Consider the following 11,234-nt stretch of genomic DNA (forward strand, 5'->3'; position numbering starts at 1 on the left):
AAGCTTTATTGCCTTCTTAAAGTCATCTACATAATTAGTAGAGCTAACTTTTTGTCTCAAAATGTTCAAAAAATTGTCGATCTTCTTCCACACTTCCATGCATTTGTTGGCTACATCTGGTCTACTTTTGACATTGGTTGTTATTACGCAAAGATCCTTCCAACAGTTTGACATAGCATTGACTTGTTTGTTGTCATGGTTGCTCAAAAATCTTTTGGCTTTTGCTCCATCCATTAAAACATCACCCGTTCCTTTTGAAAGAGTAGAATTTTTTTTTAGATGCTCTTGACCACCATGAAAACCCATTTGAGAGTGCAAAGCCACACATTTTTCTATGCACTCTTCTGCAAGTTTACTTAGCTTAATAGAATATTCATAATCAAGATGGAGTCAAAGCAATTTGTCCAAGATTCTAATCTCTGCATGCAATGAACTTATATGTATATTTTTTAAATCTATTGCTAGAATTGGATCCCAAATCATAGAAGACGATGGGTAGTCGATATGACGTTCACACTATTTCTCGATGGTGGTTTTCCACCCTCATGTTCTGCAAGCCATCCTTTCATTCTTGTGCTTGCCATGCAATACACACTATTCATTTCATATTTGAGAATGGCTTCTAAGTTCCTTGTTACACTAGGGCATCCACTCCACCCTCCTTTTGCAGATGGTTGTTAACAATGTTGTCACATTGGACTTGAAAACAAAATGGGAGTAGCCCAAGTGCTTAAAAGTCTGGCTTAAATACTATGTGTGAGGGTTCGATACCTCTAAAATGAACCCCCGCATGCACTTTTTGGAGTTGGTTGCGACTTGAAGAACTTGGTTGACAGTGTGAGGCCATCCCTCTTACAAGAAGTTGAGGCTACCACCTCCTCATGGCGTGTGCGTGTGCTTCCTTGCCCTAGTGTGACATGGGCCTAAGATAAATCGCTCTTCTTATTCAAGCATACTATGATCTCTCTCTCTCTCTCTCTCTCTCTCTCTCTCTCTCTCTCTCTCTCTCTCTCTCTCTCTCTCTAATGGAGAAGAGGGATCAACAATTAGGCTTCTGACAATTTTGAGATTTTGAAAGATGAATAGATGTCATCCCAAGGAATGCTATTCTTTTATGAATTTAAAATTTCTCAATAAATCAGGCGTCTGACACACGGCTCTTTTGAGGCCCTCATTATCCCTCTTCAAAATGCCTTGATTACTTGTCTCTCTCAATTGTAAAAGTTAGATACTATACATATTATAAAGATTCTCTCCCCCTCATTTTTTTGCCTAACTAATAACCCTCACCCACACGTATGCCTTGCCTAGCCTGTGCAACAACACTGCATCTTTGGGTTTGCTTTACTCCTCTAGTAGTTTCCACCTTAGCCTACATTCACAAACACATGTGTAGTATGAGAGAGAGAGAGAGAGAGAGATATAGATAGTTCTATTATCGTCCTTGGAGGTCAAATATGACCTATGGGACCAAATGAACACATCACGTGGTGTGAGTGGAGGTCATAAGTGACTCTCGATGCTCAAAAATGGATGAAATGAGTGTCACAATAAAGAGTTCACATCGTGATTGGGAGAGGAAGGCATGTAGGGAGAGCTCGTGGCTGAATATATGGGGAAAAGAGGACCTAACGTGGTCAAAAGTTGAGCACTCAAGTAGTGTGTGGTACTCACTCTCTCGCACTTAACGAGGGCATAAGGTGCAAAGTCGATGCGACTCCTCGCCAGTGCCCCAACGTCCTGTCTCGCAACGTAGAGAATGGGAGCTAAGACGAATGGAGTCAATGGTGCGGATTGCACTCAATGGGATGGGATTAAGAATGTAGGGATGGGTTTGGCTACCTCGTTCAGAGAAGAAGAGAGATTTGTAGTTTGGGGCAACGTGTGTGGTGTAATGGCTGAAGCGAGAACCTGTGGTTTTCTCCCAAGCCATGATACATTGGCATTGTAAGAAGGCCTCATTAACTTAAGAGTCGATCGACGCATCCTTGACCAAGTGACATGCATCCCATCTTCCAAACCATTTCTTGATGTCAAGCATCCACCCCGAACTTAGTATTTTGCTCTTGCATGTCTTTTGGACCTTTTGACTTGCTTCATATGCGATTCTAGGAAGTCGATACAAAGGGCTATGTTGTGTCTTAAGCATGTACTCCACAACCCTTTGCATGCCCAAGACCTCAATAGGAAGCAATCCGGACTCAAGAAGTAAGGGCATGTAGGGTTTTTGTGTCTTGACTTGGAGAAAGTTGGTGAGAAAACGCTTTTGGACATTCTCAAACTCTTTGCAAGTAGACTTCCCGATGCTTCCACCCCACACCTCCACTCCATAAAGAAGCATCAGTGTCACCAATGTGTCAAACAGGTACTTTTTGAGAGCCCAACACTTGATCTCTCCAGCATTGCACATATTCTCAAATGCATAATAAGCCCTCTTTCCGGCTTCCAAGTGACGCATTGTGCAATCCTTCCATTTATGATTGGATGGAACCTCAAGGCCAAGGTACTTGAACTGATCTACTACTTCAAGTTTCTCATTGTTGTATACAATGCATGGATTTTTGTCATTGAGGGTCTTTACAAGCATAACCTTGGTTTTGGATACATTCACGATCAACCCGCTATGTAGGCAAAAGCGTTCAAAGACACTCATAAGTTTTTGTGCATCTTCTAAGGTATGTGCCAAGAGCACTACATCATCGGCATAAAACAAAAGCATGATCACCGCATTTTCGATCTTAACCTCTTCTATGCCTTCTTATTGCATAAAATAAAGAACCATGCATTCCAATTCATCAATGATTAGCACAAAGAGGGTTGGGGAAAGTGGGCATCCTTGTTTGACACCAATGGTGCTTGCAAAAATTCTGAAATTCCATCTCCCATATGTAGTCGACACACCACTTTTTAGTAGATGCAAAAGACTGCATGCATAAATTCTCTCGGCACTTGAAGGCTTTGCATACATCTCCAAAGATTTCCTCGCGGTACCATGTCAAAAGCTTTCTTGAAATCCACAAAGCAACAATACAACTTTTTTCCTTTCAATCGAGACGCTTCCATAAGAACTCGAAGAGTGACAAGGTGATCAATAGTGCTATGATGCTTTCGAAAACCTGCTTGGCCAAGCGCATGTTTGCCATTCTTTTCAACCCATTCACATATCTTCATCCCCATAATACATCCAAATAACTTTGCCATCAAAGAACCAACCATTATAGTGCAATAGTTGTTCACATTGTTTACATATCCTCCTTTGTGCAAAGGTTTGATCCAATTTTCACTCCAATCATGAGGCATGCCATGCTGAAGTGCAAAGTTAAACATATCGCATATCCAATATCATTTTTTCTTGCTTATCCATTTAACCATTTCAGCCTTGACACCTTGAAGGTCCCCTGCCTTGCGAGTAGCAAGTTTCTCAAGTGCGTGGCATACATCTTCAATGGTAAAGAAGGGAGGCATAAATGGAAGGGAGCTACAACACTCCATCTTATCAACATTGGGTTGCTCATAGAGGTTCTTGCAATGCATATACATATCCTCAAGAGTCAAGTCACCAAAGCTCTCAATGCGCTTGCGTTTTAGATTTTGCCAAAACTTGCCACATGCATGTGCTTTCTCTTGCGCTAAAAGAAGTTGTTTTTTGATTTCCCACCTTCTCCTCTTCTTTTGAACAAGTGCTTTGTATGTGTGTGAATGTCCCAAGTAAACTTCCTTGTTTTTTCTTGAATACAACCTTAGCGAGTGTTTTTGGGCTTGCCTACATTCCATGTCAAGCCATTTCTTCTTGGTGCTACCCTTCTTAGACCTTTTGCAAGACATGTGTTTCACTGAAAAGCATTCCTTCGCACAAGAGCAAATTACTTCTTTGAAAAATTTCCACTTGCATTCTAATGTCGGGCTCTCTTGATGCTCTATCATGCTTAACATTTGGTCCACCATATTAGCATATATAAGTACTCGTTTGAAGTCTAGACGTAGGTACAAATGATTCACATCATGATTGGAGGCTACATGCTCGGGCCTTTTACCACACTTGAGGTCAATATATAACATCCTATGATCCGATTTCGGATTCCAATCACCAAGTGTAAAGCTTTTTATGCATTCTAGAGTGGCTTCCAAAAACAACATATAGTCAATCACGCTATCACCATTGTGCTTTCGACATGTAAAGTCATTGGTGCCTTGCCATAGAGATACACCATTTGCAATGAGCATTCCGGTACTATTGCACATATGTAGAAGTGACTTTCCATAGTGATCCATTTCTTTTGCATCATTAGAACTTTGATTATACATGTATGAGTCATCCATTCTTCTTGAGACATGCGGCACGTTGACTTGTTGTGTGTCGTGTTGTAACGTATTTGTGCTAGCATTCATGTCTCCAAAGACAATGACTTCACCCTGTTCCTTGTAACAAGCAATGTCTTCCTCTAGGTCAAAAAAGGGTTGATCTCTATCCATATCCAAGCGAGCATAAAAGTTGGAGCCATAGTGAGGAATGTAGCAACCAGCCACAAACATGACGACCATTTGGTGGGCTGATTTTCAGCCATAAGTAGCATTTATACTTATCTTCTTTGACAATGGAAACATCTTTCAAACCCTTTTTGGTGATACATGCTACACCTGCTTGGCCTCTACGCTGCTTTTCATTTTTGGCCCACATCAAAGAATGCATATCGTATTTGTCAAATCCAAGAATTTGTTGTGCATCATGCTCCCATGTTTCGACAAGAAGTATCACATCGGAGTCATTGGTAAGCTCATCAATGCCAATTCCCGCATTCCATGGATATCCATTACAATTTTAAAAGCTTATTTGCATGTGTGATTTGGTCTCATAGATCATGTGTATCTATTTGTTGGGTGGATTTGCATCCTTCTCAAGTGACTTTTCTTCTTGAGATGGCACCTTAACCTTCTTGCTTCTTTCCTCATATGCTTTGCGACGTACATTTTGTTGCATAAGAGTGCGATCCTCATATACATTACAACCCGTTCCTTTGAGGTAGATCCAATTGTTGTCAAGGATGCTCTTTCTCTTTACCTCATCAGTCATGGTACATACAATAGGTCTTTCTCTCGAGCGAGGGACTCCTTTTTTTCCAACTCGATGTGCACCATAAGCCATGATTCTAGACATGCCAAAGTATGTAGCTAAAAACTCTTCAATAGCAACCGCAAGAGATTGGGGTGTTTCCATGCTTTCCTCCTTGATTCCACGAATGATGATGTTCTTTGAGCATTTTTGTCGTTTTTGCAATTCTTGAGTATCCACAATCTCTACATTCTTTGCTTGGACAATGGCTTACGTGATAGGAGATGTAGAAACCACATTATCTTTACATATATCAGCCCATGATTTGGATGCATTTCTCATCTCACATACATCATGTCGTATTGTATCTATCGTTTCCTCTTTCAATACATGATCACTCTCAACTTTTCTCAAGCGCTTTTTCAATGCATTCATATCAACAAGAGAGCGCTTACATTCTTGAACTTCATTTTCAAGATGCATCAAGCGTGTTGCTTGCATTTCAAGAACCTTCTTGAGGTGCTCATTCTCCACAACAAGAACTCTTAAAGTGCCATTCTCCATTGCAAGTGCGTGCAACTCTTCACCTTGCTTCTTGACGGTTTCTTGTAATGAGACCAAGTAAGCCATGATCATTGCTTCGGTTGTTGTAGACAATGTGGTTGGATTAGCATCCAAATTCCTTGGAGATTTTGTATCATTCTCCATGGCAAGTGTGGATTTTCCACCCTTGCGAGTTTTGTCCGACATTGCCTTCAAGTCGGTAACAAAATTGAAAAATTTTGACAGCTCTGAGATGCTGTTACAGCAAAGCATTTCATTGCTCACAAAATTTCTTTCTTTACATCAATGTGTAGAGGGCTTCGTGCTCTTCGATTGAGGCTATAGATCACCTAAATCGGAGTTCAAATGAGTGAGTTATGATCAAAAGAGTGAACTGATGTCTACAAGGTCAAAAAACGGCTGAGAGAGAGGGAGAGAGAGCATGTGAGAGGAGGTAGAGTTTTGTGTGCTATGTTCAAAGAGAGAATAAATTATATTTTTAGCATGAGAGTAAGAGCGAGGGGATGTGAGAGGAGAGACGAAGAGCATGCAGCATGTATGTGCTCTACAACTCTTGGTGTCAAAGCCTCACGAGTCACATCTCTTGAATAAGTATGTGAAGACAAGAATCAACACACATTGATCAATGCCGTATTAGGCTTTGAAGGCCATTTTTGCATATTCTATGTAGAGAGAGAGAGATAGAGAGAGAGAGAGAGAAGAAGAAGAAAACTATAGACATGGTCCCTAAGTCGCATGTCCCCTTCTGTTTCACCTTTGATGTTGAGGATAGGTCTCAGAACGCACCACAGAGGACAACATGGACCCATGTCATATAAATATTCACTCAAATTTTGGTTCGCTCGAAAAATGTCTCTCGGTGTATGGTAAGACTCCTCATCAAGATTCCCATGATAAAGAAATTCTATCTTCACCTCCATTTGCACCAATTCCATGTCCTCGGTGTGGCTACTAGTCCAAGCACAAGATGCAATGTAGTCATCTTGATGATTGGAGAAAAGATTTCATCAATATCCATACCTTTACTTTGGTTGGATCCCTTAGCAACCAATCTAGTCTTATACTTAGGCTTGGGATCCTCTGCCATATATCTCTTTTTGTAAACCCATTTGTAAGGCAAGGCTTGGGATCCTTTTCCTTGTACTTCTTCTGGTACATCCATTTGTAAGGTAAGGCTTGGGATCCTTTTCCTTGTATTTCTTCTTGTACATCCATTTGTAAGGTAAGGCTTGTTTGCCATCTGGTAATTATTTTAGCTCGAGGTCTCATTTTCCATAATCAAGTTATACTCAAATTACATTGCCTGCTCTCAATTCACACTTTCTTCCATCTCAATAGCCTCTTGATAGAAGGTAGGTTGTCCATAGTCAATTGTCCATAGTCAATTACCAATGGTGGATACTCTAATCCTGGCTCAAATCACTCAAGGACACAAGATACACATGTAGCATGACTGGTGGACTTTTCTCTCTCAAAAGTGTCACTAGCTCTCTCTTGAGCACTACTAGCGATAGGTATATCACTAGTAGACTGAGTTGTTTGCGTAATTGGACTTGAGGCTATATCCTCAAATCTCACTCTATGATACCCTCTTTCACAAGCTATATCCTCGAATCTCACTCTAGGATAACCTCTTTCATAGGCTATTGTGCATATTTGATTCATTAAAGATCACTTGTGAGTTGAGATTAAATTTCCAAGATTTTTTACCGCCAGAGACAATAGCCCATCTCTCCATTTGCACCATAGCCAATGAGAATTCATTTGTGTGACTTGGGGTCCAGCTTCATTTTAAGCTCTTTAGACACATGTGAGAATTCCTCACACATAAACACAAGTAATCTATCATAATTAGGTTGAATCTTGCATGTCCACATCTCTTGTGGAATCTTGTAGTTCAATGTCATACTAGGAAACTTATTGATTATATGCACCACTATCATAACAACCTCTCCCCAACACTCTTGAGCTAAATGTGACATAAACAGCATGGAAGTGACCCTCTCTTGAATAGTCATATCATGCGCTTAGCAACTCCATTTTGAGTAGGTGTGTATGATGTAGTGAACTGCTTCAAAATTCCTTGTTTGCTACATAAGTGCTTCGATTGACAAAGTACATATTCTCCCCTGTTGTCAGTATGCACGGCCTTTAGCTCCTTGCCGCCACCTGACTAAATTTTTGCCATAACTAGGAGCTTCTGGAAGACACGAAAGACTTTGTCCTTCCTCTTTAAGAGGTAGACCCACACCTTTTGAGTAGAGTCATCTACGACTGTCGGGAAATTTAATGCTCCCCCTAAATACTTATGTGGTGTAGGCCCACATAGATCACTCTGTGCTAAATCTAGAAAATTCCATAACTTTTGATCTAATGGCAATGAGCTACTTGCTTAGTTTGTTTCTTCTATATGCAATGCTCACACCAACTAAAATCAAAATAGTTTAAGGGATGTACCCAAAACTCTATAGCTACTTCATTGCTCATGACTATACTAACTATGTGATAACTAAGTAGAAGGCACCTTGACTACATAGATAGAGTTCTCTTTCACAGTAGAGACATACAAGGAATATAATGAGCCAAAATTTAGGCCTTTGAGCATGACCAAGTTACCTTTCTTGATCATTCAAGAACCATTTCCAAACAATATAACGCATCCAAGATCATCAAGCTATCATGCTGAAACCAAACTCTTAGTTAGATTTGTCACATGTCTAACACTTCGCAGCATGAACTCAATCCCGTTATACATACACAACTTCACATCTCCAATTCCACATATCTCAAGCTAATGATAATCACCCAGCTCAATTGAACCATGTGTAGAAGCATAATTGGAAAACCACTCATTGTGTAGGGTAACATGAAACCTAGTATCTAAGTCAATAATCCAATTTTGCACATAACTTTCATCAAGGGCTAACAACACCTCTAGACTCAAATTAGAAGTGACAACTAGTACATCTAAAAACTTTGGTATGTCAGGAACAACATCAACATGTAGAGACTCAACAACATTGAGCTTCTCTATCTTCACACTGCTCTTAAGAGGTGAAAACATTGCAACAATGGTTGTACCCTTCTCTCTTTGAAAAAAACGGCTATATTTCTTCATGTGTCCTTTCTTGTGAAAATGGTTTCAATGTTTCTTGTGTCACGTTCACGGCTCTTGCATCATATATTCTTGTGATTTTGAGAATGACCATAGTTGCAACTACGACTTCTCTATCTTTGATTGTTTCTCTGGCTACTTCCACTTGCCATATATGCATCACCATGCCCAATAATGTCAAGAGAGTGGCATCAAATATCTTCTGTGAGCAAAGCATTGGTAACATCACTAAAAAACAAGCTTTCCCTTAGGGGTGGAGTTACAAATGGTAGTGTTAAATGTATCCCTATGTAGAAAAGAACATAGCAAGAAAATGGATTTCATTTAATCATCAAAAGTAACCTCTTTTGATGTGAGTAAACACGTCGTTAAACTTGTTCGAGTGTGAACTAACATTGCTACCCTCTTTCATGTTAAGATGCAAAATCTTCTTCATGAGAAACACTTCTTGAATGCACTCTTACCATCCCATGTTGAGCATAAATACTCGCATAGTTCTTTAGCATTGGTCTTGTCCATATTCATGACAAATATAGAGTCACCAAGATGCAACCTAATAGATTCCATGGCACGAGCATCAAGCTCCATGCACTAATCATCTGTGTAAAAACCCTCTTTGCACTCTTTCTGTTAGGAAATAGGACGTAACTAGGTAGATGAATGAGTAGTTTACTTAATGGAGAGAGATAATTTTCACACACGAGAGATTATAGAGTAGAGAGAGAGAGAGAGAGAGAGAGCACACGATATACGTGGTTCACCCAATGTGGGCTACGTCCACGAGAAAGCAGGCACTCAATGGCTTTAGTACTTCAAAACAAGAAGTAGATAACAAAGGGATTATACCCTTTTGGAGCTCCGCTCCCACCTTGCTTCACTCTCACCACGTCACATCAACTTCACAATGCTTTACAATCGGTTTTGTGTGTAGAAGAGGCCTTCTTTTATAGGCCAAAAGGGTTTCCCTCTCTCATGAGAGGCAACCGTGTGTAGCCACCCTTGTATTGACAAGTCCAAATTGAACTCTCCAATCCGCCCATGTGTGGCCGGCCTTGAGAAGACAAGTCTGCCTTTGAAATCGGCCATTGGCCATTGAATTTGCAGTATATGGAACTTTAGACATATACGCTATCTCCTCTTGTATCTTCGGACACATATCCTTGGTTAGTTTAAAGTGAGTTTTTGCATTTTGCATTGCAAACCTTTCTAGTACCTTCTTGATGTAATCCTCTTGAGATAGCGTTATTGTCTTCTTCGCCATGTCCCTTGATATCTTCATACCAAGTATCCTCCTTGCAGCACTTAAATCTTTCATTGAAAAAGATTTAGACAGCTCCTCTTTTAGGTCTTTGATGTCCTGCATGTTAGCACTTGCAATCAACATGTCATCAACATACATCATTAGGATGATGAATTTTCCATCTCCCAAATTCTTCGTGTAGATGCAATGATCTGAGTTACATCTTCTAAATCCATGATCCAACATCCATTGATCGAACTTCAAGTACCATTGTCTCAATGCTTGCTTTAAACCATACAAGATCTTCTTTAAACCACAAACCATTTTCTCCTTACCTTTTACTTCATACCCCTTTGGTTGAAGCATGTAAATTTCCTCCTCTAAGTCACCATGAGGGAATGCCGTATTTACATCCATTTGCTCAAGATTTAAATCATGAGCAGCCACAAGGCTTAGACAAGCCTAATTGAGTTCATTTTCACAACAGGAGAAAATATTTCATTGAAGTCCGTACCTTTATTTTGAGAAAATCCTTTTACCACAAGCCTAGACTTGTACCTTTTCTTCCCACCTTCTTCTTCCTTTAACTTGTACACCCATTTGTTTTGAAGTGCCCGCTTACCTTTAGGCAACTCAACCAACTCCCATGTTTGGTTGCAATGTAGTGAGTCCGTCTCCACTTGCATGCTCTTTATCCATTGTTCTTTGGATACGTGTTGCATAGCTTCCTCGTATGATTTTGGCTCTCCAAAATCTGAGATCAAGAGATGCCTGAAGAATGAAATAAAACTTGCTCTTGTAGATCTTTGGGGAATAGGTTGAGGTTCCTCGTTTGGTTGACGTTGTTGTACGTTGTCACCATTTGCACTCCTTGATTCTTCACCATCCTCAAGCTCCATGTACTCATCACCTGTTTCTTTTGTTTGTTTTCTTTCCAAGTAATCTTTGTATATATTTTGTTCATTGAAAATTACATCCCTACTTCTAAAGATTTAACCATCTTCAAAATTCCATAGGCGATACCCAAATTCACCTTCTCCATAGCCAATGAAGAAACACTTTTTGGACTTTGCATCTAGCTTTGATTTTAGGCTTCTATCTATGTACATGAAAGCCTCACACCCAAACACTTTCAAAAATGCATAGTTCACCAGTTTACCTATCCATGCCTCCTGTGGAACTCCCCCATCCAATGCCGTTGAGGGTGACCGGTTGATTAAGTACACATACGTACTTACTGCTTCCACCCAAAGCTCAAGCGGTAG

Source organism: Adiantum capillus-veneris, chromosome 2 (genome assembly GCF_014529385.1).
Source record: "Adiantum capillus-veneris isolate H3 chromosome 2, ASM1452938v2, whole genome shotgun sequence".
Taxonomy (NCBI): Eukaryota; Viridiplantae; Streptophyta; class Polypodiopsida; order Polypodiales; family Pteridaceae; genus Adiantum; species Adiantum capillus-veneris.